This window comes from Globicephala melas, chromosome 4, assembly GCF_963455315.2.
Source record: "Globicephala melas chromosome 4, mGloMel1.2, whole genome shotgun sequence".
Taxonomy (NCBI): Eukaryota; Metazoa; Chordata; class Mammalia; order Artiodactyla; family Delphinidae; genus Globicephala; species Globicephala melas.
In genome coordinates, this window is record NC_083317.1 from 88,531,461 (window position 1) to 88,559,411 (window position 27,951).

General features: G+C 38.3%; 1 long non-coding RNA gene across 2 annotated transcripts in view; it reads right to left on the minus strand.

The window, feature by feature from the left end:
* Positions 1-27,951, minus strand: part of LOC132597201 (uncharacterized) — a 173,686-nt gene that overhangs the window by 62,926 nt on the left and 82,809 nt on the right. The window lies entirely within an intron of this gene.

The window sequence follows — 27,951 nt, forward strand, 5'->3', positions numbered from 1 at the left end:
GGAGCATGGACAAGAGACATGAGTGAGGAGGACACATCTCTACTCTAGGTTGGCAGGGATGACTGAAAAGGCCAGGCATGGCAAGAAGGCACACACTAGCTCTCTGACCAGTGTCCAGTGACGACGGCACAACCTCTACTGATGGTGTGAGGTCACACTTCTTCAGGACAATGTCCTTTGTACAGCATCTGAGAGTCTTCCCCAAGGAAGATAACCCAGTAGGCAAAATCTGTGCTCAGCAACCTGAGACTTCCTGTCTGTGCACCTTTGTCCCTTTTGAGGTGCTTTCTTCTTGTCTTCCTTCAAGATCACAGTATCAACCCCAGCTGTATAAAACATGGGCTCAGAAAGGAGATGGTCATGTATACCCAGATGTCCATTTTTACTTCCTCAAGAAGGAGGAATATAGAAGGCTTCATCACCCAATTAGAAAGATCAGTAAATAATTTTGGAAAACAGAAGATCAACACCTGGTAGGAGATCCATTGTAGCCCAGTCCCCAATTTAAAGGCTTTCACAAAAACTTCTCTTCTCAAAACTATCTCTGCCCCAAACCTGCCAGTTGTAGGCGGGAGTCTGGTTCCCTGTCAGTTGAAGGCATCAAACCTCCCATAAAAGAACGCATCAAGCCACCATCACTCAGCCTCACCTTAGCATGATATACCATCCCTTGAGCAAACTCATAGCCAGTAGAGGAAGTTGTGCCAGTACAAGAGTAGAAAGAAAGGTACAGAACCACAGTTTTTACCTTGGTCATATAGACAAGTTACCTGGGGAAGGGTAAAAATAATATAGTTTCCTGACTCCATTCCAGACCTACTGAATCACAATTTTTGTATGGTTGGCCTTTAGCATCTTCATTTGTAAAAAGATTTCTGGATAATTTAACGCATAGTTCAGTTTTGGGAAGTCAACATGGGGTAAAAGACCTTGAGTAAACCTCGTAGCAGCTAGAAAATCACAAGCTTATTGCTCTCTAATTCAACTTAAGCCCTGCTATCTTCAGCATTTGCGAGGTGTGTCAGGGCAACCTGATGGTCGATACCAGCACAAGGTAGTGTTGAGCATCTCAGGACATCTTATCTGGAGGCTTACTCCTTTTTCCATGGACATGGGCAAGAGAGAGAAACCATAGATACTGAATCTTATATTTGATTCCAAATCTTCAAAGTGCTTGAATAAAATGAACACTGTTAGAAATAGCAAAAAATCAAGCAAAATCAAATAAAACAAAACCACCTAAATACTCTTCAGTTAGGAGGGGTTGATTAAGTTGTGGTATTTCCATCCAATGGAAATAATTTCAAGTGATCCTGAATAAGTACATTTATAAACCTAAAAAAGATGACATACTATATTATAGACAGAAAAATAAACATTGTATATAACATGTCTAATATCTGCTCAAAATTACACATTATCACATACATACAGATTCAGATTATGAACAAATCTTTAAAAAATGTAACAGAATGTTCATTATGGCTATCCCTGAGTAAGGAGATTATGAGTAATTATTGTTGCTTCCTTCCCAGTATTTTCTGATATACTTGCAAGGAACATGCATTATTTGTTCGTTTTAAAAAAGTGAAAGAAATTACCACAATGTTCTCAGCGTCTCTCCCCATAGCTATCACAATACCTTCTCCTCAAACCTGTCTGCTTTTGAGCTCACAATGTTTGAATATAACTTTGATAATATCTTAAAATGCAGATCAAATTGTTTCTATCCTCTCCAAATTCAGTGATGTCTCATTAGCTACCAAACGAGGTCCAGCTCCTACTTGGGTCATTTGAGTTTGCTCGTGATCTTTCTTCAGGTGTGTTTCTCACTTTAACTGCTCAGTCCATCCCTCCATACTCCTTGTGCTCTCATCCCATCAGAGCACTCCTGGTGCTACCAGCACACAGAATATTTTTAATGCTGGATGGCTTTCCTACTTTTTTTTTCTCAACTTTTTCAATCATACTCACTCTTTGATGACTGCTCAGAAATTACTACCTACATCAGGCCTCCCATCGACACTCTCAGAGTTAATGGTCCCTTCCACTACACCTACACTGCACATTGGCTGAACCTCCTTGTATCACCTATTTTTTTTTTATTATATTGTTGCTTTTTTTTTTTTTTGCGGTACGTGGGCCTCTCACTGCTATGGTCTCTCCCGTTGCGGAGCACAGACTCCGGACGCGCAGGCTCAGCGGCCATGGCTCACGGGCGCAGCTGCTCCGCGGCATGTGGGATCTTCCCGGACCGGGGCACGAACCCGTGTCCCCTGCATCGGCAGGCGGACTCTCAACCACTGCACCACCAGGGAAGCCCTATCACCTATTTTTATTCTTTCATGTTCATCACTTATAGGTTTGCTTCCACTGGCAAATGAAGACTCCTGGAGCAAAGTCATAATCCTGTTCATCTTTGGATCTTTCATAGTTCCCAGCTCAGTGTACTGTGGATTGTGCTCACCAATAAAAAACACATTATAGTGACTTACATAAAAGCCTGAAATGTTAATAACCCATTTAACAATACACTTCTTGAAACCTACAGGTTTGGAGAAACTGAATCACCCCTACATAGCTGGCGGTAATGTAACATTGTTCAGCCTCTCTGGAAGTAGTTTGACAGTTTCTCACAAACCTAAACAGGCAAGTACCATATGATCCAGCAATTGCAGTCCTGGGCATTCAATGAAGAGAAATGAGAACTTAAGTTCACACAAAAACTTTGTATTAACCATGTTTTCTACTTCCTGTGTTTGATGGGGGGTTTTTTGTTTTTTAAAATTTTTATTTATTTTGTATACAGCAGGTTCTTATTAGTTATCTATTTTATACATATTAGTGTATACATGTCAATCCCAGTCTCCCAATTCATCACACACAACCCCCCAACCCCCATACACACCCACTTTCCCCCCTTGGTGTCCAGACGTCTGTTCTCTACATCTGTGTCTCTATTTCTGCCCTGCAAACCGGTTCACCCGTACCATTTTTCTAGATTCCACATATATGCATTAATATACAATATTGGTTTTTCTCTTTCTGACTTACTTCACTCTGTATGACAGTCTCTATGGAGAACAGTATGGAGGTTCATTAAAAAACTAAAAATAGAATTACCATATGACCCAGCAATTCCACTACTGGGCATATACCCAGAGAAAAACATAATTCAAAAAGATACATGCACCCCAGTATTCAGTGTGTCTGATGTTTTGACATCTGGGGCCTTGCTGACTAGTGATGGACTGCCCCTCCAGTGGTTGGTTAATGGTTTGTAGATTTCTCCAGAGACCAAAGCACTCTCCCTGGAGCCTGCCTTTCATATGCAAAGGAATTAATCCAAAAGCCAAATCCCCAATTTGGCTGCCTGCTTCATGGCAGCTCTTACATTTCTGAGACAATATTTCCCTGCCCTAATCACCCCAGGGCCAGGCATCAGGCAGCCTTTGTACCCTAGAGCTCACTGAAATTGTTCAAATTACCCAATCCTAACCTTGTTCTCTTGCTTAAGCTACGCTTCCCTTGAAAACTACCATAAAGGCCTTCCTGCAGTTCCCCTGCACTTTCTCTCTGCCTTCCACTGACCTTAGTGTTCTCTTATGTGACCCTGCATGGCATGGGATGCTCTCTTCCTCTTGGGAACTGTGAGTAATAAACTATCATTTCAATGGCAATGTCTCCTGACCTGTTGGCCTCATCATACATGAATAAAACAAAACTCGGGTATGTTGTAATGCAAATCTGTACATTAATGTTCATAGCAGCTTTATTCATAATAACTCAAAACTGGAAATAACCCAGATATCATTCAAAGAGTGAATGGTTAAACAATCTGTACTATATCCATACCACAGAATATTACTCACCAATACAAGGGAACAAACTATTGATACATGCAACAACTTGGCAGAATTTTCAGAGAATTATGTTGAGTAAAAAATGCCAATCCCAAAAGGTTACTTCAAGATTCCATTTGTAATAGAATTTAGAAATGACTAAATTATAAAAAGTAGAACAGATTGGTGGTTGCCAGGGGTCAGGGTATGGAAGATGGGCAGGAAGTATTAGTATATTTCAGTAAATTAGGTTGTCTATCCAAAGTCACCCTCCTGCCAGGTAAATTCTGCTCCTCGTTACAACACCTATTTCTAGACCAAATGATAGCTATGCAATTAAAACACACACACACACACACACACACACACACACACACTATAAAATATTGCTTATCATAGCTTTCATAGGGCAGGAAAAAGAAATATAATGGAAATTATACACAGATCATCTGATGTTGAGGAAAACTTAAGAAGAAGAACAATATACAGAAGTGACTAATAATATCAAAGTGATTATTTATTATACATTTACTTTAGAAGGAATCATTGGTGATGAGATTAATGTATCCAACCAAAGATTTTAATTACAAAACGATGTAATCACCATATCTGTAAATCAAGAGACCAAGTAAGGCCATGATACATAGGGAGTTACAAATAATGATCAAGGGCAAAATTATGTACAAGGAGACTATGCTTACACACCCAACACTCCATCAAAGTCATGTTCAAGGCGAAATGTGTGGTTGTAGGTATCAATCAAAACACATCCAAATGAACACCAGATGACTAAAATGTGAAAGAACAACAGGAGGTAGCTGCAGGAAGTGGAGATAAGGCCACCAAACCATCCTATAAAACAGGAGCCTGAAGTGTGTGGAGGGCACAAGGGTGGGGGCTGCTGACAAGATTTGCCTTCTGAAATAGAAAGGATGAAGGCCTTGTGAGTCAATTAATGGGATATGAGGAAAGTTCATGGAAATCAGTAGAATACTGAACAAAAGGTATGGACAGGTGGGCAATAAACGGCCCCCCACTTTATTTCCTGTTAATTGCAGAAATGGGGAAGTGGGTACAGGAGGGGTAACGGAAAGTAAGTTCAGTGACAGCTGTCCCAGTTGTTGTTTCCCCTCCTCTGGGAGGGGGACTTCTCTGCTAACTCTGACACATACCATTATAAGAAGTTTCCACCTCTTCCAGGTAACAACTACAGAGACATACATCTACACAGCATATAAAAGGAGGGAAATCTGTGACCATTTGGGGCAGAAACCAGGTGACTATTTGGTTCAAGTGGGTGATGAGAGGGTGGGGACGGTAATGCTGATTAGGAAAGACTGATTAAGAAAGAAATGCTGATTAAGAAAGACTATCTCTTAAGGCTCACTTTCCTTCCACAGTCTATTATGCCAAGCTTGTATCTATTCAGAGAAAAGTAAAAATTCTTAAGAGTTATTTTACAGTGGATTTGGGCTACTATAAGGGATATTTGGCCCTCTTGAGGAGATTTTCTGAAGAAAGTCAAGTCCTCATGGTGTATTAGTCAGTGAGGGCTACTGCAACAAAGTACCAGAAACTGGGTGACTTAAACAATAGAAATGTATTGTCTCATGGTTGCAGGAAGTCCAAAGAAGTCCAAAATTAAGGTATTGACAGGGTTGCTCCTTCTGAAGACCATGAGGGGAGGATCTCTTCCAGGTCTCTCTCCTTGGCTTGTAGATGTTCGTCTTCTCCCTGTGTCTCTTCATATCATCTTCCCTCCATGTGTGTCTCTATGTCCAAATTTTCTCTTTTTCTAAGGACACCAGTCATATTGGATTAAGCTCTATCCAAATAACCTCACTTTAACTTTGAATATACTTGTAAAGGCCCTACATACAAATAAGGTCACATTCTGAGGTATTAGGGGTTCGGACTTCAGCATATGAATTTCATGGGCATAACACATGTGAAATCATAGATGAGGTATTGACTAACAATTATTTAGGTACTTTATGTCCTGGATTGGGTTTACAATGTTGATGAAGATTACCTACTAGATAATAAAAAAAATGGCTCAAAGATTGGAGAGAGAAGAGATTCAAACTATTTTAACTCTACTGGAGACAGGCAACTAAGTTACTGTCCTATTAGAGACACTTGGAAGCTAAAGGCATCCAGATTGGGCAGGGTGTACAGTGGGAAAGGGAAGATAAAGTAGTCTTGTGAGTGGGGGCTTTGAAATATTTTAATACACAGATGTTTTTGCTTCTACATATGAAAGTAGAAAAACAATGTGTTATTTACTTTCCTACCTCATAAATGCCAGGTGGGATCCTCCATTTCAGGAGGAGTGGCATGTACAGAAGTAGCAGTATGGCGTATACATTGCACCCTAACCTACCTTTAGTGTCAAGGTACTCCTCCAGAGGTATCTAAACGCTCCTGTCTTTTGCCACCAATAGGTGGACCAGGATTTAGTACAAGTGACCCTACCCAAAGGTTTCATTTGGATTATGCCCCACTGGCTAGAGAACAAAAAGTCTCAGTCACAATAGCCCTGACTTCCACCAGCAGGTAGGGGGAGAGAGATAATATTAGCAAAACAATATTCAGGAGCATGCTTACCAACTAAAAGTTTCTTGAGATTATGTGAGCAGACTTACAATGCTCAAATCTCTCTGGGAGTCAAGGAAAAGTTGTCTGTCTTCAAACCTCACCATCCGAAGAGAAGTTTAGCACCTTGCTGCACTCTTTGGGTATTGAGACAGCACATGCCTCATCTGGGCATTCTACTTGGTCTTTTATGTCATCCAACCTCCAAATCAACATTTTTTGAAAGGAGCCCCAGGCAAGAGGCTATGTAGGAAGCTGTCCAGCAAGCTGTGGCTCAGTTTCCACCTTTGGGGCCACATAGTCCTATTACCTCTTTGAGAAAAAAGTCTCTGTGACTGATGATTTCACCAACTGAAGCCATAGACAAAGGGAGGCAGTCAGTCCCCATGTGGAGGTTCCTCTGGGGTCCACCTTCCTGACAGAGCCACCAGATATTCCTTTGGAAGCTAACTATTAGTTTGCTTCTGGGCTTTTCTGGAGAGTTGACATCTGAATATCTGACAAATGGAAATCCATGCCTCCAGCCTGATAGTCTCATCTTGGAGTGGTTGAACTCAGACTCAATAGCAAACAAGGTGGGAAGGGGCCCAACAAGCTTCCTGGCCAAATGGAAATGGTACTAGTGATATCTTGGCTTTACACGAAAAAGTGGCAGCAATCTCTTTGAGGGAAATTTTTTCTAAAAACTTGGGTTTAGTTCACTAATTGTTCAGCTAAGATCAAACGTGATGGTACCCCCTGGCCTACTCTGACTGTTCCACCTCAGCACCAGCTATGTAACACCAGGCTATTCTCAGAACTCTAGACAATCATCTCCTGGAGGAAACTTGTTATATTTTATTGACTCTTGTTTTGTTACCGGTAACCTAACCATTTCATCTGCCACTGGGAAAACTAAGACTGGCAAGTTAAAAACACTCCTCTTTGGGGCCAGGCACTGTGGAAACAAATTACAGCTGCTGATTAAGTGTGTGGGTCACTCACGTAGATGGCCACAGTAAACACCTGCTCTTTGATGAAACTGACTGGCAGTACCACCCCAATTGCTACAACTTGACCATCATCAGACCTGGAAAGACATCCATCACCACAGACTGAGCACAAACTAAAGGAATCTATGTTTCTGGTGCAGAAGCTGCATTGTATGCCTGACTTTGGACTCCTTTCAAAATTGACCTGTTTGCCTTGGGATGAGGAAGCCCACATTACATGGGATATTGCCCCTGCCTGCTCCTGGTAGGTTGACCGTATGGGACTTTTGACTCTCTTTCAAGGTTATCAGTGCTTCTTCACTACTTTTGACAGTTTTTCTCCATCTGTTTCACACTCATAATGGCATTTTTTGATGAGTAGTGTGTTTACATTTGGTGAAGTCCAGTTTATGAATGTTCCATGGTTAGCACTTTTGGTGTATTGCTTATTCAATAGTTTTTGACCACAAAAAACATCAATTTTGTATCGTTCACCAAAACTAATAAGGTTCAACTGTATTAATATATGTCCCATATATTAATTCATTTAATTTTCACAATAAACTATCAGGATAGACATCCCCATTTTACAGATGATGAAACTGAAGAAAGATCAAGTAGCTTCCCTCTAAGGTCACACGGTTAACTAATGACTGAGATTCAAACACAGGCAGTCTGGCTCTGAAGGCTGTGCTCAATCATGATGCTGTATCTGTTGCACATTCCACCTGGCACTGAAGTATCAATATATATGTCTCTCTCTCTAGTCTATGTGCTCCTTGAAGGAAAAACTGCTTACTTGTCTTTTTAACCCTTGCACCCAGCACCTTGCACATGGTGATGTCAATAATATTTGAGGAATGAATAGATAAACGAATGGAGAGGTCTACACCACTGCCACCACCAGGGACTGCTGGTTGGACATTGCAGGGGCAATGGTCATGTTCTTTCAGCCTTGATGCGTTTGCATAGTGTATCTGCTGACCTTTGAACATACATCTGGCTTTAAGGAGCTCTCACCTTTCAGATCTTCCCTCTTTAATTAAAGTATTTAATATCATAATATAGATACTCATAAGTAATATGGTAATTGCAAGTGGGGGTCTCTAGGTATTAAAAAAACACTATCTCAAGGACAGAAAAATAGTGCATATAAAGGATTACAAAAATTAGATGTTATTCTCCCAATTCTACTGGAGAACCATTTCTACTCTTTCAAAAAAATTCTGCATATCTACTATTATACCCTCATATAACTATTATAACCACATATGACTACATACACAGTTCTATATATCTACATAATATAGTTATGTCTATAAATAGAATGTAATCCAGTCACAAAGAGACTAGTTTGTGGCATATTTGAAATATTATTATCATATTCATCAATAAATTTGGAAGAATCTCACTATCTCCCTTTATAATTTAACAACATCATTGTTTGAAAAAATTAGTTATTCACTCTTGGCATTGTTGCATGCTACACTAGCATACTTAGGTGAGAAAATTTATGAGAGTTTCTCTAGGCTGTTCAGTGACAATGAAGATGAGTTATGTTATAATTTTTGGTAATTAGCATTCATAAAAACAGAAACATCCTTTACATATAGTCAAGGTATAAAACTCCTTCCCAGATTTAAAACCTCTAAATAAATCACTTCTAATTTGTGCCTTAGAGTTGAATGCCCATTGTGATTTACCAATTCTAACTCATGTCAGCCCTGGTGCAAAGGATATTTTGCAGAAATCTTAGCTTTGCTATATAACTTTAATATCACTGTAAGTGAGAATTGCTGAAGCCAGATCTGAGTGTTCTGCAATAACATAATTTTATTTGTTTTTAGTACTACCTGTGAAGGTATTTTACAACTATTTGATCTGATGTAAAATAAAACCCTTATCCTAACGTTCTAATTTGTATTCAGCTTTGAGAGAAAAATTTCTTCACCACATAGGTAGCATGTAGATAAATATATGTTTCTATAAATAAGCAACTGGAAGAACACACAGGAAATGTTTTTCAAAACCTAACTCATTATTTTTCATCCTATTAGGGCCCTTTAAATAAAGGTGCCTTGAAAATTCCAGATGTTCTTATTATTATTATAGTCATTTAAATTATTAGTAGTAATATACCATATTAATTGCTCTTAATGAGGATAATAAATAACTACAATAGTAATAATAAAAATTAATTGCCCTTCATAGAATAAGTTACATTTTGTAATGTTTCTGGATGGGTATGGTTAGCAACACTGTTAATTTTTCCCAGAATACAATACAAAACATAATTTTGATTAGGGTATTAGAAGATCCTACAACCCAAAATTTTATATGCATAATGTACCACCAGCCAAATTCAGGGGTGATATGTTATGAATGTCTCTGCTAAAAGAGGAATGTACAAATACTTTCCTATACTACACTCTCACGCAAAAGTCAGAATGATGATGACAATGAAAATGTCCAGAAATATAAGCTACAGAGAGATGTATAGAATTCCAGGATTTCTAGATTAAAGAATTTGTGAGACTCTTGACTGACCTTTTATTTTAAAATGCACTTATTGGAAATAGAATCTGTAAAACAAAACAAAAACAAACAAACAAACAAACAAAAAACCAACTACCTGAAAACAAAAGTCCAGGGCCAGAAGTCTTCACTGGAGGATTCTACCAAACACACAAAGGAGAACTTATACTGATCCTTCTCAAACTCTTCCAAAATATTGAAAAAGAGGGAAGACTCCCAAAGTCATTCTATGAAGCTATAATCACCCTGATACCAAAATCAGACAAAGACACGACCAAAGAAGAAATTACAGGCCAAGGTCTTTGATGAATATAGATGCAAAAATTCTCAACAGAATATTAGCAAACCAAATCCAACAACACATAAAAAAAGATCATACACCACAATCAAATTGGATTCATCCCAGGGTCACAAGGATGGTTAAATATATGCAAATCAATCAATGTGGTACACCACATTAATAAAAGGAAAGACAAAAATGACATGATCATCTCAATAGATGCAGAAAAAGCATTTGATAAAATTCAACATCTATTTAGGATAAAAACTCTTACCAAAGTGGGTATAGAGGGAACATATCTCAACATAGTAAAAGCTATTTATGACAAACCCACAGCCAATATAATACTCAATGGTGAAAAGCTGAAAGCCTTCCTGCTAAAATCTGGAACAAGACAAGGATGCCCACTCTCACCATTTCTATTCAAGATAGTATTGGAGGTCCTAGCCACTGCAATCAGACAAGAAAAAGAAATAAAAAGTATCCAAATTGGAAGGGAAGAGGCAAAAGTGTCATTAGGCAGATGACACAATACTATATATAGAAAATCCTAAAGACTCACATAAAAACTACTAGAACTGATAAATGAATTCAGCAAGGTAGTAGGATACAAGATTAACATGCAGCAATCTGTTCATTTCTTTACATTAACAATGAACTGTCAGAAAGGGAAAGTAAAAAAAGATCCCTTTTAAAATCACATCAAAAAAAAAAACAACTTATGAATAAACCTGACCAAGGTGGTGAAAGACTTATATGCTAAGAACTATAAAACATTGATAAAGGAAATTGAAGATGATTTAAAGAAATGGAAAGATATTCCATGCTTTTCAATTGGAAGAATTAATATTGTTAAAATTGCCATACTACCCAAAGCAATTTACAGATTTAATGTGATCCTTATCAAATTACCCAAGACAATTTTCACAGAACTAAAACAAATAATCCTAAAATGTATATGGAACCTTAAAAGACCCAGAATGGCCAAAGCAGTCTTGAGGAAAAAGAACAAAGCTGGGGCACAACCCTCCCAGACTTCAGACAATACTACAAATTTACAGTAGTCAAAACAGTGTGATATTGGCACAAAAAAAGACATATGGATCAATGGAACAGAATAGAGAGCCTAGAAATAAACCCACACACCTACAATCAATTAATGTTCAACAAAGGAGGCAAGAATAAACAATGGAGAAAAGACAGTCTCTTCAGCAAGTGGTGTTGGGAAAGCTGAACAGCCACGAGTAAATCAGTGAAGTTAGAACACTCCCTCACACCATACACCAAAATAAACTCAAGATGGCATAAAGACTTAAATATAAGACATGACAGCATAAGATTCCTAGAAGAGAACATAGGCAAAACATTCACTGACATAAATCACAGCAATGTTTTCTTAGGTCAGTTTTCCGAGGCAATAGAAATGAAAGCAAAAATAAACAAATGAGACCTAATCAAACTTAGAAGCTTTTGCATAGCAAAGAAAGCCATGAATAAAATGAAAAGACAACCTACGGACTGGGAGAAAATATTTGCAAACGATGCGACCGACAAGGGCTTAAGTTCGAAAATATACAAATAGCTCATATGACCCAATAATACATTGTGTGTGTGTGTGTGTGTGTGTGTACACATACACACATAATGGAACACTACTTAGCCACAAAATAAGAATGAAATAAGGCCATTTGAAGCAACACGGATGAACCTAGAGATTATCAAACTAAGTGAAGTAAGCCAGGAGGAAAAAAACTATAGGATGTCACTTATATGTGGAATCTAAAATATGATACAAGTGAACTTATTTACAAAACTGAAACAGACTCACAGACATAGAAAACTTATGGTTAGCAAAGGGGAAAAGGGGTGGGAGAGGGATAAATTAGGAGTTTGGGATTAGCAGATACAACTTCTATATATAAAATAGATAAACAATAAGGTCCTACTGTATAGCACAGGCACTATATTCAATATCCTCTGATAAACCATAATGAAAAAGAATATATATATAAAACTGAAACACTTTGCTATACACCAGAAACACAACATTGTAAATCAACTATACTTCAGTTTTTTTAAAATGCACTTATTGAATTCCAGCCCTAGAGATTCTGACTCAATGGACCTAGACACAGGCTCATAATCTATATATATTTTTAGCATCTTTATTGGAGTATAATTGCTTTACAATGGTGTGTTAGTTTCTGCTTCATAACAAAGTGAATCAGATATACATATACATATATCCCCAAATCTCCTCCCTCTTGCATCTCCCTCCCAATTTCCCTATCCCACCCCTCTAGGTGGTCACAAATCACCGAGCTGATCTCCCTGTGCTATGCGGCTGCTTCCCACTAGGTATCTATTTTACATTTGGTAATATATATAAGTCCATATCACTCTCTCACTTTGTCCCAGCTTACCTTTCCCTCTCCCTGTGCCCTCAAGTCCATTCTCTACATCTGTGTCTTTATTCATGTCCTGCCCCTACGTTCTTCAGAACCATTCTCTTTTTTTTTTTTTTTTTTTAGATTCCATATATATGTGTTAGCATACGGTATTTATTTTTTTCTTTCTGACTTACTTCACTCTGTATGACAGTCTCTAGGTCCAACCACCTCACAACAAATAGCTCAATTTCATTTCTTTTTCTGGCTGAGTAATATTCCATTGTATATATGTGCCACATCTTCTTTAACCAATCATCTGTTGATGGACACTTAGGTTGCTTCCATGTCCTGGCTGTTGTAAATAGAGCTGCAATGAACATTGTGGTACATGACTCTTCAACCCTCAGAATGGGAGAAAAGATTTGCAAATGAAGCAACTGACAAAGGATTAATCTCCAAAATTTTCAAGCAGCTCATGCAGCTCAATATCAAAAAAACAAACAATCCAATCCAAAAGTGGGCAGAAGACCTAAATAGATATTTCTCCAAAGAAGATATACAGATTGCCAACAAACACATGGAAGCATGCTCAACATCACTAATCATTAGAGAAATACAAATCAAAACTACAATGAGGTATCACCTCACACCAGTCAGAATGGCCATCATCAAAAAATCTACAAACAATAAATGATGGAGAGGGTGTGGAGAAAAGGGAACCCTCTTGCATTGTTGGTGGGAATGTAAACTGATATAGCTACTATGGAGAACAGTATGGAGGTTCCTTAAAAAACTAAAAATAGAACTACCATATATGTTTGTTTGTTTGTTTTGTGGTACTCAGGCCTCTCACTGTTGTGGCCTCTCCCGTTGCAGAGTACAGGCTCCGGATGCACAGGCTCAGCGTCCATGGCTCATGGGCCCAGCCACTCCGCGGCATGTGGGATCCTCCCGGACCGGGGCATGAACCTGCGTCCCCTGCATCGGCAGGCGGACTTTCAATCACTGCACCACCAGGGAAGCCCCCATATATGTATTTTTGATAGGTATCTCAGAAGACTTTGGTGAAGGATTTCCCATACCACACTTTTTGAAAAATGTGATCTGGAAACACTGAAGTATCAAGCAGGCTGCCAAGATAGACTCAGACATTTAGAGTGAGGCTGAAACCTGGTTATCAGAGTCAGATGACATCAGGGCCAGGCTGGAAGTTATGTCCTAGAGGTTGGGTTAAATCTCCATCCTTGTTCATGTCCAAGATCAGATTGGTCTTAAGAAGTGAGGTGGGGCTGAAGCTACAGGCAGGGAAGTAAGTGGTCCTGGCTGAGGACAGGAAAAAGCCCCAGAGACTAGGAGAAAGGCAGCCCCTGCCACTCGGCACTCCTCTCATTCATACCCCATGGATACTCTGCAGCCAAGTGGAGTATAGTATGGCTCTCCTCTCTCAAGTCAGCCCAGACTCTGGGTGTGAAAAGGAGCCAGTCTCTCTCTTCTCAACCTTGCTGGAGTAGTCCCTGATATAAGAAGATTTTCTGAAAAGTTGTCAAGTGGAAACAAAGAAGAATGAGGAAGGCAGAACAACCTGGGGCTGGGATTATGAGGATACACTGATGGGTAACTCTCTCTGGACTTACCAGTGAAGTTGACTTCTGCTTTGTCAATGTCACATCTATGAGTAAAATAACTTCCTGGAATTCACTTAAAGGCAGGAGTAGAGCTGCTATAGAAATCAGTGATTTCTAGTTTACCTGACCATCAAGGTCTAGGGAGCATTAAAATCCCTCCCCCAAAGATTCTCATTCAATAGGTCTTAAGTATAGTTTAAGAATCTGTTTTTTAAATAGTGTTACAGTTAATTCTTAAATGCAGCCAGAATTGGGAACCACTGTACTAAAACATATCGGAAAGTTAACTTATGCCTGAATACTGTCTTCGTTTTAATGAGTTTAAGCTTGAAAATTCTAATAATTAATTCTAGACTTATTAATTACTACAGCCAACTGTACAATTTTCCATGTGTGTTTGAAATACTGCTGAGTGTTTTCATGACTCTAATTATAATTCAAGTTAAGATATTTTAGCTAGAGTTCATCAACAATTATTAAATTAGTATTTTGTAAGTATGTTGCTAGTTCTCTTTCACCTAATGACCCATGGAAGAAACAAGAGTGTGACTAAAATTTTAGCATGAGACAATAGTTTTCAGAAAACGAAAGGGCAAAGCCTAATGAAGAAAAGGAAAAAAAACACAAAACTCATATCCTCAAAGCCCAGTTAAAGTGTAATCTTTAGCAAATTATAAAGTATAGATTTCATATAATATACTTTCTTTGTGAGCAAGGTTGACAACAGTAATGACCACGAGGTTTATTTAGAATTTTTCCTCAATTAAGAGGAGATGGTAAAGCAGAGGGAGAGAGAGAGAAGACAGAAAACTGAGTTTTGTTTTACTGTCTAAAAGATAAAGAAATGTTAGCTGTGGAAGCTATCATTCTTGAGCTAGTCATAAGAGCTGAAGAACAAAAAATAATATTTAACTTTCAAAAGATAAGATAGATGTTAAAAATCCTACTTAGAAGACATTTAAAGCAAAGTAGCATCAAACTACTCAATTTTTGGTCACTTTTAGTATAGACTAGAAAGCTCTATGATTCTTGGAAAAATTATGTAGCAATTGAGAGAAAAATGTCATAGAGAGCTATTGTATAGGACACAGGATCTCCCCTGGAAACTGTCTCATTTTTTTCTGCAAACTACCAATTAGCTCTCATCCTGCCAAAGCCATCTATATCCATATGGTTACTATAGGGCTTTCCCTGATAGTACAATGTAACCTCACCCCCTGGTTACATTTGATTGGTCTTGAGGTAGGCATCTGACCCAAGCTGAGCAAATAACTCTTCTCTGGGAATTTGGTAGGGGTTTTAATAGATTCCTCCTCATTTTAGCTGCTCCCTTGAAAAAAAGTGATGAATTCTTGGGAAATTACTACAGAAACTACCTCCTGTCACAACAACTAGAAAACAGAGAAGTCAAGTCTGCGATAAGAAAAAAGAAAGAAGTAAATGTGAAAAGAGAAGCAGAGACAAGAGAAAAAGTGTCTGTGGCAATTTATATCCTGGTGCTGATTGTTCTTCAGGCTTGGATACACTCAGTTCTACTTCATGCTAGTCTAAATCAGGCTTTCATTATTGCAATCAAAAGATTTCTAAATAAGGTAGAGGGAGAATGCAATAGTATTGGCCAAAAGGGACAAAAGTCAAATGCCCAGAAAAGAGGACTCTGAAATTACCAAAGATTGCAGACTGGGGAGGGCTGAAACCAAATTGTTAGTAATGTTGTTACTGGAAAGGAAAAAGGAATAACCAGACTCAATCCAGGAACCCAGATATAGGTAGTTGATACCTAAGGAATTTGGTTACCAGGGGATTGGTCAGGTTGGAAAGGCTTTAAGTAGATAAGTTTTGTGGAGGTAGACAAAGTTAGCATCCACATCTGAAAATCAACCTCCAACTTCTGACTGGAGAAGAGGAAGAAGTGCTATGTTCATTTTCTAGAAGATCTTGATTCCAGTAAAACAGAAAGAAGAGGCTCCCATATTGGGTTTATATCCTGTCTTTGCTGTGGCTGATATCTTTTGGTTTATCTAGCTCTTTTAGATACTGTGAGGTTTTTCTACATACAAGTGAAAGATGTTTGTATCATATGTATTAATCTCTTAATGATCTTCATTTTTTAAGATTGAGTTAAATCTATCACTGAACATGGTAATACCTAAATTATAAGGATAATGAAAATACAGGTGTTATTAACAGCCTTCTAAGGATGGGCCTTGAAAATTCAAGCTAGTCATTGACGACATGTGTCTCTGAAGGCAAATGTCATAGATTATGCAGTTTAACTCATGTCATATAAATTTATCTGCTACTAAGCATATCAAAATGGTTCTGTGAATTACAGAAAAATTTAAAATGGACATATATTTAATCTGCACTCCTACAGATTGCTATTATTTTAATCACTACGTTGATGTGCTAAGAATACTTAAGGAGCTCAGTTGCACTGACAAATCAATTAAATTTAAAAACTATGTAAAATTTAGATAAATGGACCTTACTCTGTTGATAGATATGAAAATCTCTTAGATTTTAAGTGCAATAGGATCAGTGTGATAGTTACTGAACCAGTTCATTACATAGTGCCTAATACTGGGTACCTGACCTCAAAGTTTACTGAGAAAATATTCTAAGATGATGACATGCTATGTAAGGTTTTTATAGAATGAAAAAGTACTGAGTTGGGGGAATGAAGAGTAGGGATCAAAATTCAGGGGGTTTTTTAGTCTTAATGAATTCAAGCAAGTGAGTCTCTGAACCTCAATTTTTTAAAATGAAATAATGTAAATAGTACTTTTCCTTCCACCTTAAAAGGGTGGAAGTGAAGAAGTCAAATAGCGCTGGAGAAAGCTCTTCGCAAAAAAAGAGAAAGAAATACAAATAAAATAAAGGAAGACCCATTCCACTCCTACTCCCAAAAGGTCTCTACATTACCAGCTAATAACCAGGACTGAAACTGCTGAAAAGTGAGAGTGGAAACAAAAAATCGGGAATACATGGATGGCTTTAGAAGTAGCAGAAGAGGAAGACGCTTTTATGATGTGACTTTGGATGTGGCAAAATGGTTCCTCTGATTAAAACCAAAATAAGTTGGGCTTCCCTGGTGGCACAGTGGTTGAGGGTCCACCTGCTGATGCAGGGGACACGGGTTCGTGCCCTGGTCTGGGAAGATCCCACATGCCGCGGAGCGGCTGGGCCCGTGAGCCATGGCCGCTGGGCCTGCGCGTCCAGAGCCTGTGCTCTGCAAAGGGAGAGGCCACAGCAGTGAGAGGCCTGCGTACCGCAAAAAAAAAAAAAGAAAAAGAAAAGAAAAGAAGACCTTGTCTTCTTACTTACTAAGGCCCCAGGCCCCCAAGATGAAATCTATATCCACTTGTCAAAATGTACTACCAAGTAAAAAAATGATCTTTGTTAGTAAGCTCATAGTCTAATGGCAGAATTAAATTCATATGTGAAAATTTGCAATATGTAATGTGATTAATTCCATAACAGAAGTGCAAACTTCAGTGAGAACAAGCAGAAGGGAGGTAGAATTGGGAAAAGCTTTTCTCAGAATAGGCTTTCTGGTTGAAGGTATGAGAAAAGAATTGGCATGAGAAAATTGGATACCTCAGAAAGGAATCCATAAAACGTACGACTATTACACAAAGAGAAAACAAACGGTGTGAAAAAATAGATTGCTTTGCCAGTAGTATTATGATTGGTAATTTGGGGACAAATTCCGGACTATTTGGGGCATAATCTATTTGAGTTCCTTTTTAGGTTCTACTGCTACCTAATCAGCTGCAGAAGAAAATAGTGGCAAAAGAAGTTTCCAAAAGAAGAGTGGAGAAATTGTGGGTGACTATATTCCTGAAAGCTGAAAATTTTAGTTAGAATGAAGAAAGCCAATACCATTCTAATGGTAATACTATTCTAATACCATTCTGATTCTCTATGACATGAAGGGGCTCTAGGTACTTTGAGTGGTTTCATATGCCCAGATCTTCTTTTGTTTGAAATTCTCCCAGGTACATATTGTCAGAGCAGGAAAATAATATTCACAAATATAAAAATAATATGCTAATAAGCACCTCTGCTTACTTTTTCTTGAACATCTTTGAGAAAAACTACCATTTCTTTCCAGAATTACTTACAGTTAATTTTCACACTAGGTAGAAGCAACTCACATCATCTCAGTTTCACAGTCGGTCATATGCAAACCTGTTGCTATCAAAAACTAGCTGAGAATTCATGGAATTTCTCCTTAATGGCCCAAATGCAAGTGTTCCGATTTCTAGTCTTCTATAATAATTTCTTTGCTGAGTTTCCTTTCAGTTTCACATGTAATTTTTCTTGGATAAAGAAGAAAGCCCTAGAGGATTTTCCTTATTCTCTACTGCTTCAGAAAAACAGAATTTTAAAATAGCTATAGTTTGCCCAATGGAGAGAGAGAGAGAGATGAGTAACTTTCAAACAGTTACAGCTCTTCTAAATATCCTAGCAGTGTACTCATTATTTGCATTAAAGTTAAAAAAAAAAAATTGCACAGCAAACAGAACTTACATCCATCTGAGGTAACATGTTTCATTATATTTTATTATCCCCAAATCAATTCCTAAAGCAATGTGTGAATTAAAATGTTTTATCCAGCATTTTCAAGAAACAATTTAAAATTACACAGCTTATAACAACTTGCCAGAAATATTGCAAGCAGCCATTAATTCACTCTAAACCAATTAAACTCTACATTAATACATGCAGTAATATACATATACTTGTTTCTAATTTCCTTTTGTAATGAAGCATGGGTACAAGGCATAGCCTCACTTGATAAAAAAATTTTAATCCTCTTGTTTGATCTTTCCGTGTCCTCTCTGGCCCCTACTACCAAGTGGCAAAAGTCACTTTGTCCAGTATCACCTTCATTTTTCATTTATAAAAGAAATTTATTTTAAACAGTCATCTATACTCTGTAGTGAGTTTCTAGGTACTCTGAAAATACCTTATATTTCAGGACATTTTATCCTTAAATCCATGGGGAGGTTAACGAAAAGTACATAATAAATGTTCCAGGATTTAAGGTCAACAGTATGGGAAAAACGAATGCAAATTTCACTCATTCGTAGTCAAGATCAGTTATGTATTAGGCTTCTCTAGAGAAACAGAACCAATAGATAGAATTATTCCCATCTACATTTTTACAGATACTTCCAGAAATAATATTTAATCTGGGCACTCCATGAGCAGTCAAGTTGACAAATAAAATTAGCTATCACAATTTCACCCCTTGTCAACTTGGCACCCATTCACATCTTTTAAAACCATACTTAATCTCCAAATAAAAACAATAACAAGGTCATATTTGTGCCTAACATGGTATAACTGTCCTTCATACAATCGAAAATTCACTAATCCCTTGCCCAGAAGAGGAGGTAAATTTCTTGAGTGATGCTTCCTGCTCTCCTTGATATCCCATAACTTAAATATTATGATGTAAAATTAGCAGTACTTAAATGTTATGATATAAAGCCAATGTTACATAAGTGAATAAAAGAGAAAAATATATTTCTACACACATATACACAAATGTACATGTGTACAAATGCATATGTGTGTAGAAATATAAGCAAAATAAGAAGGAATTACTCATGACAATTCTAGTTCTCATTTCTGTAACTGGTCATATGATCATAGCTGGTATTTATAAGTACCTTCTTCCACTACTCATACATTCCCTTTACCTTCACCAAGCATCTCAGCTGGTCATAGTTCTTTATCTTCTGCGGTGACCCAAACCTTTATTCCTAAAGGGTCTGGGCCATTGTAGTCCTGCCTGGACTGAGTTGTAGTTTCCATTGACCTTAATTCCAAGGCATGGTAATTCTTAGAGATGCCCTAAGGCATTGCCTGTATTTCAGACATACTCTTCCTTATCTTCATAGTATAGTAATAGTCCAATTTCCCCTTAGCTGGAATCAATCACCAGAGCCAACACGTTGATTCCCCTTTGCCTTTGAATTTCCTTGTCTTTGCCTCCTTTTTTTGAATGCCTTCCTCTACATTAAACTGAGGCATATTATTTTGACTGCTGATTCAGAGGCATGAGGAGCTTAAAATGGCCAAGTGGTAGTCTTAACTCCAGTTCAAGGGAATCATTATTGTGTCTCCTGGTGGAAGGATTCCTCCCTCTGGAACTAAGACCCTTAAGCTAGCAGGGCATAAAGTTGTTTGAATAGGATTTTGTTTGTGGGTCACTTAGGGTTAATAGTGAGTGGTGCCACTCCCATTTCCACCCCTTGAATCATAGATTCCTGAATCCTGGCCATCAGAGAAATAGCCCCATATATTGGACACTGATTCACAACAAATGCAGCCTTCTAGAAAACCTTGCCCCAGCCCTGCAAGGTATTGCCACATAGCTGGTACTGTAACTTAGTCTTCAAAAGAACATTCCACTGCTCTATTAAGCCAGCTGCTTCACAATGGTGAGGAACATGGCAAGACCGGGGAATCCCAGGAGCATGGGCCAATTACTGCACTTCTTTGGCTGTGAAGTTTCTTTATCAGAGGCAATGCTGTGTGCAATTCCATTACGGTGGATAAGGCATTTTATAACTCCATGGATGGCAGTTTTGGCAAAGAAGCATTGTGTGCAGGGAAGACAAATCTGCAACCAGAATAAGCGTCTATTCTAGTAAGAACAAAATGCTGTCCCTTCCATAATGAAAGCTATCCAATGTAATCAACCTGCCACTAGGTAGCCAGCTGATCACCCTGAGAATGGTGCCATATTGGGTTACCAGTGTTGGTCTCTCTGCTACTGGGGAACTGGGCATTCAGTGGTGGCAGTAGCCAGGTCAGCCTTAGTGAGTGGAAGTCCATGTTGCTGAGTCCATGCATAACCTCCATCCTGCCACCATGTCCACTTTGTTCATAAGCCCATTAGATGATGACAAGAGTAGCTGGGGAAAGAGACTGACTGGTATCCACAAAACAGGTCATGCTATCCATTTGATTATTAAAGTTCTCCTCTGCTGATATTACCCCTTGGATGAGCATTCACATGGGAGACAAATATTTTCACATTTCTTGCCCATTCAGAGAGGTCTATCCACATACATTTCCCAAATTTCTTTGTCACTAGTATTCTAATCATGGTGTTTCCAAGTCCCTGACTATCCAGCCAAATCACTAGCCACAGCCCATAAGCAGTATATAAACAAATTTCAAGCCATTTCTCTTTCCAAACAAAGTGAACAACCCAGTGCTCTGCTCTATGTTCTAGAAGGAACTTCCACTGGAAGGATTTCCCTTCAACCACTATCATTCAGGGATGTCCCAGAGAGGGACAATACTACAGCTGTCCATTTTCAGGTGGTACCTGCAGATTGTGCAGAACCATCTGTAAACCATGCCTAGGTCTTCTCTTCTTCTGTCAACTGATCTTAGAGAATTCCCCATGAAGTCACAGATGGAGGCTAGGTGAGAGAAGGCAGTGTAGCAGGAGTGGGGACCATGGGCATTTGGGCCACTTTTTCATATGACTACTTTCTTGTGCCTTCAGGGTCTGCTTGGGCCCAATCACATATACACTACTTCCATTTGATGACAGATATTGCCATACATGCCCAACTTTGTGGCTTGGAGGTCAAATAACACCCAGTTCATGATGGACAGCTTAAGTTGTAGTAATTTGGTGGTCCATGGTAAAGTATTCAGTGGTCCATGGTAAAGTATTCAGTAGTAATTTGGTGGTCCATGGTAAAGTATTCAGTCTCTACTAAGGTCCAGGAGCAGGCCAAGGGCTGTTTCTCCAAAAAAGAGTCATTATCTGCAGATAATAATGGTAGGGCCTTGCTCCAAAATCCTAAAGACCTGTATTACAATTCAGCTCTAGGTATATGAGACCTCTCCCATCATGACTTGACCTCTAAAAGGCCTTTGTATCTATCATCTAGAGGAAAATATGATGCTGTAACTGATCTAATCAGTGACTGAAAATTGCATGAACAGAAGATCCCAAAGTTTTAGTTACTTAAGCTGTGCACACTTTTAAATCTTGTATTGGCCTCAGCAAACCATTTGGAGAAGCAGCAACATATATTAAGGAAATGCAAGAAGAATTCTAAAGCACAAGAAATACTGAGGTTGTAATTAATTATTTTTAGTGTAACATTTTAGTTTTTGTCCATTTAAAGCATAGTTATTAATTAGGCTAAATTCTTCCCAGTATTTCATTTAAGTATTTCTTACTTAAATACTGCTCTAGTTTTTTTTAGTACTCTGTGGTATGAATCTTATTTGCTACTGGTTGGCATTGTTACCCATAAGAATTCCAGAAAATTTTCAATCTGTGTTTCTTGTTGGTGATTCAGATGATCCAAGTTAACCATACTAGTGTTCTCATTTAGTATTAATTCTGGATTAGCATGCCCTTGTTCTTCCTAACTTGTCAAACTTCACATAAATATATTTCCAATTGTGAGATAATTGTATATAAATTATAATGATACATCTCTAGCTTCATACCTTGAATGGCAAACAGCACCCCTGTCTGCCACTGATAATTCAAGCACCATTGGATCTTCTGGATCATATGGCATAAGTGGTAGAGCAGCTTGGATGTGTTGCAGACTCTTCTCTTGTTCTGGTTTCTATGCAAAACTAGTAGGTTTTTGGGTCACCTGGTAAATGGGCTGGAGTAGCACATCCAAATAAGGAATACGTTATCTCCAAAATTCAAAGAGGCCTAATAGGTACTATGCCTCTTTGTGGGTTGCAGGAGGGGTCAGATGCAACAACTTATCCTTTACCTTAGAAAGGATATCTTTACATGCCTCACATCAATGGATCATTAGAAATTTCACTGAAGTAGATAGAAGGCCCATGAATTTTAGTCAGATTTATTTCCTGCCCTCTGACATACAAATATCTTACCAATTAAGTGTAGATTGGTTGCTACTTCTTGCTCACTAGGTCCAACAGTATAATGTCGTCAGTGTAATTGACCAGTGTGATATCTTGTGGAAGGGAAAAATCAAGATTCCTACAAAGTAAATTATGACATTGGTCTGGAGAGTTGATATACCACAAGGTAGAGAAGTGAGTAAAGGTGTATTGCTTGCCTTGCTAGGTGGAAGCAAACCAGGATGGAGAAAAAGGCATTTGTCAGATCAAAAGCAGCATACCAGGTACCAGGGAATGTGTTAATTTGCTCAAGCAATGAAACCACATCTGGTACGGCAGCTGCAATTTGGAGTCACACATGGTTAAACTTTTGATAATCCACTGTCATTCTCCAAAATCCATCTGCTTTCTGCACAGGCCAAATGGGAGAGTTGAATGGAGATGTGGTGGGAATCATTATCCCTGCATCCTTCAAGTCCTTCAAGTCCTTGATAGTGGCACTAATTTTTGCAATCTCTCCAGGAATGTAGTATTGCTTTTGATTTACTATTTTGCTCGATAGGGGAAGTTCTAAAGTCTTCCACTTGGCCTTTCCCACCATGATAGCCCTTATTCCATAGGTCAGGGAACCAGTGTGGAGATTCTATCAGCTACTCAGTATGTCTATTTTATTTATGCATCCTGGAACTGGGGAAATAACCACAGGATGGGTTCTGGCACCCAATGGAAAGGTGGACCTCAGCTAAAACCCCATTGATCATCTGAGCTCTATAAACTCCCCACTCAACTGGTGAGGCACAGTGATGTTTTGAATCTCCTGGAATTAGTGTCAGTTTAGAGCCAGAGTCCAATAGTCCCCAAAAGGTCTGATTATTTCCTTTGCCCCAATATAGAGCTGCCCTGGTGAAAGGTCATAGGTCCCTTTAGGAAAGCCTGGGAGAACGATTAGCTGTATAACTTTTTGGTAGTGTACCAGGGGTCTTACCTCAAGGCAGCCCACCTTCCCCTTCACTCAATGGGTTCTGAGTCTGTAAACTAGCTCAAGTCTGTCGACTGATTGAGGGTGCATAACTCTCTGATTTTATAATTCAGGTTAGATTTGTTCACGTGACCTAGAACTTTTCTGATTCTACAGATCACGTAAGAATTTAGTAGGCTTTCTATCTATTTTGTACCTAGGAACACCGTGATCAATTAGTCAACACTATAGACCTGAGTGAGTCAGACTATTCTGACTGCTGCTTTGACTCTGTTGTCCATTATGGTAATGGTACCCACTTGCCTCTGGCAGTTGGAGCGACCACTTGGCCCCTGACACCCTGAGATCCAATTACTCCCGTCGCATTTAGGTTTCCCAATTCAGTGATTGCAATTCCCCCGTGAGATCTGGTCTACAGAGAAGTGTGATCACAGACCTTTTCAAGGATTCTGGGACTCCCTTCACAAATTCATTCCTCACAGTTTTGGTGAAAGGTGTGTCTTCTGGACCCTTCCAGTGTGCACAAGCAGGTCTTAAACCACGAATCCACTCTAACATTCCAATCTCCTTAAGCCTTTGAATCCCTTCCTCTCCATTCATTAAACCCAGGCATGTCCAGCATTTTCAGTTCACTTACAGTGGGTCATCTGTTGGTCCATATTTCAGTCAACCAACCAAAGAAACTTTTAGAGCTCTTCTAACTCCCCAGGCTACAGCATCAAGGGCAGAATATTTACCTAGTGAGCCCATGTCAATGAATTCAGCCTGATCCAACTTTATGTTCTTTCTTCCATTCTCCCATACCTTTAGTGTCCATTCCTACACATTTCCCCTATACTTCTGTCTTTATAAATTAGAAAACTCAAGTAGTTCTTTTGGAGTGTAATGCACCTTCTTATTGGTCACAAATTGTACTTCACCTTTAGGGACCTACCAGGACTTGAGTCTAGTTATAAGTCTAGAAGCAAAAAGGGATCGTAGGAGTGGCTCCTAAGGAGAATATGGTGAAGAGTCACTAGAATTTAGTGGTCCAATGTCCCCAGCTTCAGTAGAGTCTTCACACATGTCCGCATCCCAACTAATAATCCCATTACTTCCTAATAAATGCCCTCACTTCAACAGGTGACACCCTGTGAGTCTTGGAGTTCAACTTGCATTGTAATTCAGTAAGTTGCAGAATGAGGTTCTGCATTTGATTTTCAGCAATTTCAGTTCTGTAGGTACAAGAGATAAATGTCCTTCACGGCACACAGAAGTTTTTAGTTATTTATGTATTGCTTGAGCTAGGAATTTGAATTCCTGTGCTCATTCTTTTCTTTTGCCACTTTGTCAGTGATATTAGGAGCCAACGTCATTATATTCATTAATTTTCAAAAAATGTTCAAAAGTAGCATATAAAGTGACACCTAGCTCCTTGCTTCTTATAAGTGATTGATTAGGAATATCCAATGCAGGTACTTTGCATATCTCTATAAACAGTTCACACTGTGGACCATCAGTGCTGTCTTTACTACTTAAAATAAAGTCATTAGCATCTTTAAATCTAATTAGATTAAAGAGATAATTCCTGACTCTCTACACCAACACTTGTATTAGTCAGTGTTCTCCAGAGCAACAGATACTGTAGGAGATCTATACATATAAACTGATAGATTGATTATGAAAAATTGGCTCATACAATTATAGAGGCTGAGAAGTCCTATAATCTGTTATTTGCAAACTAGAGACCCAAGAAAGCTATGGTGTCATTCAGTCTAAGTCCAAATGCCTGAGAACCAGGGTAGCCTATGGTGAAAATTCCAGTCTGAGGGCCAGAGGAGATGAGAGGAGAGGAGAGGAGATATCCCAGTTTAAGCAGTGAGGCAGATAAAAGAATTAAAAGAGATGAGTTCCTCCTTCCTCCATTTTTTGCTCTATTCAGGTCTTCAATGCACTGGATGATGGTCACCCACATTGAGGAGGGCAACCGACTTTACTGAGTTCACTGTTTCAAAAGCTAACCTCATCTACATACACCCTCACAGATACACCCAGAAATACTATTTAATCTGGGCACCCCGTGGCCAGTGAAGCTGACACATAAAATTAACCATCACAATTAATATACCATTCTTACCTTTACATTTTCAATTGTATATAGAAACTGACCTCCAATCCAGAATATTAATATCTTTCTGAAATCCACTCAAAGATAAAGAATATTGGCTAATTGTATAAGAGTTACCACATTAATCATTAATTTCTAATAGCGTACTAAAAATTCTTATTTGGGTCCAAAACAAGCATATTGAAATTTCTATAAAAATCAATCAATTTGAATAAAATTTCTCATCCCAAGAAAGTTTCAAGTATTTAGTATAGGGAAAGAGAAATAATGCTACTGAGCTTCTACTATGTCCTAGACTTTTTAAGTGGATTTGCTTATGAAATTTTTACCAAAAATCTTAGCTAATAAGGAAATGGATATTCAGAGTTTCCATGTTTGCCAGTGTCACACAGTTTGTGGCAGAGTTGAAATTCAAACCTACCTCTAATCCCAAGTCTGTGTTCTTCAGATAATATAAACCATCTACTGAATGAGTCAACTCTTTCTATTTGAGAAATGTTACTGTCCATACATATATAAACATTGCATGTACTTGAGAATATTGCATTTTGCTTTTTTTCACTTGACTTTATGGCAAAAGTATTTTTCCGTGTATATGTATAGGCTCTAAAATGTTAAATGTTTACATCTTTCTAATGCGTTTTATTGCTAGTACACTACAATTTCTTTAACCATTTCCCTAATATTAGGCATCTAAATTGTTTCCAAGTTCTTTTATTATAGATAGGTCCAAGTAAGGTAGTCATTCCCTTAGATTTTTGTTTCTATTAAGCTATTTCTTTAAGACACAGTTTTAGTTGTGAAATTCATGAGAGTAAAGGAGAGAAACATCTATATAGCTCTTACTATACACTGCTCCTTTTCTTCTCAAACAGATGCACTAATTTAAAATGAAATATTGCTACTTTTAAAAGGAGCCATTGTCAACACTCACGTTCTACAACAGGGAGAAAAACATGAAGCTTCAGGAATTTATCACTCAAAAGTGTTGTGGATTGATTGCCCTTGAAAAAGATAGTGATAGACCTCTTCCCCTCCCCTGAATTATGTTACATCCCAGAGGACTGAAATGGTCATTAATTTTTAATATTATCTCTTCTCAGTGAAAAGTATAATGAATTTTCCTTATATACTCTTATAGGATTGAAGTCCTAGAAATTCTGAGATTTCAGGGCATGTATAGTGAGGCCAGAAAATGTTAACCAGCTGCTGAGTTCCTGGAGAAGAGTATATAGTAAAAATAAGAGTAATTGTTAATTTACCTACAACATCAGTTCTTACCATACTAAGAACGATAGATGTCTGTACATCGTTTTCCTGTTTAGACAATATTTTCCCATTTGTTTGATCTTGGGGATGGGGTGGGGAGTAGATTACACTAGGCTGGGGTTTATGAGATATAGAGAACTGTGTGCCAGGAATAAAGGTAGTGCCTCTGTCCTTATTGAAGTTAACAGTTTCGTTGGATTAAAAAGACATCATCACATTAAAAGTTAGCTATATGCCAAAGAGGGTGATATTAAATATCTTACAAGCAAAATATATAATGTGTAAGAATATAAAAGAAAAACGTTTATTCTTGATTTGAGTGATCAAGGTAGTTATTATTGCTGAGGTATGGAAATTCCTTTTCAGAAAAGTCATATATGATGAGTGTCCCAGTTACATTCTGGCCCTTCTCCTGCCCTCCCATCATCACCTCAGTGCACTGGATCCAGGCCTTTGGGAGCATCCCAAGGGGTTTCCT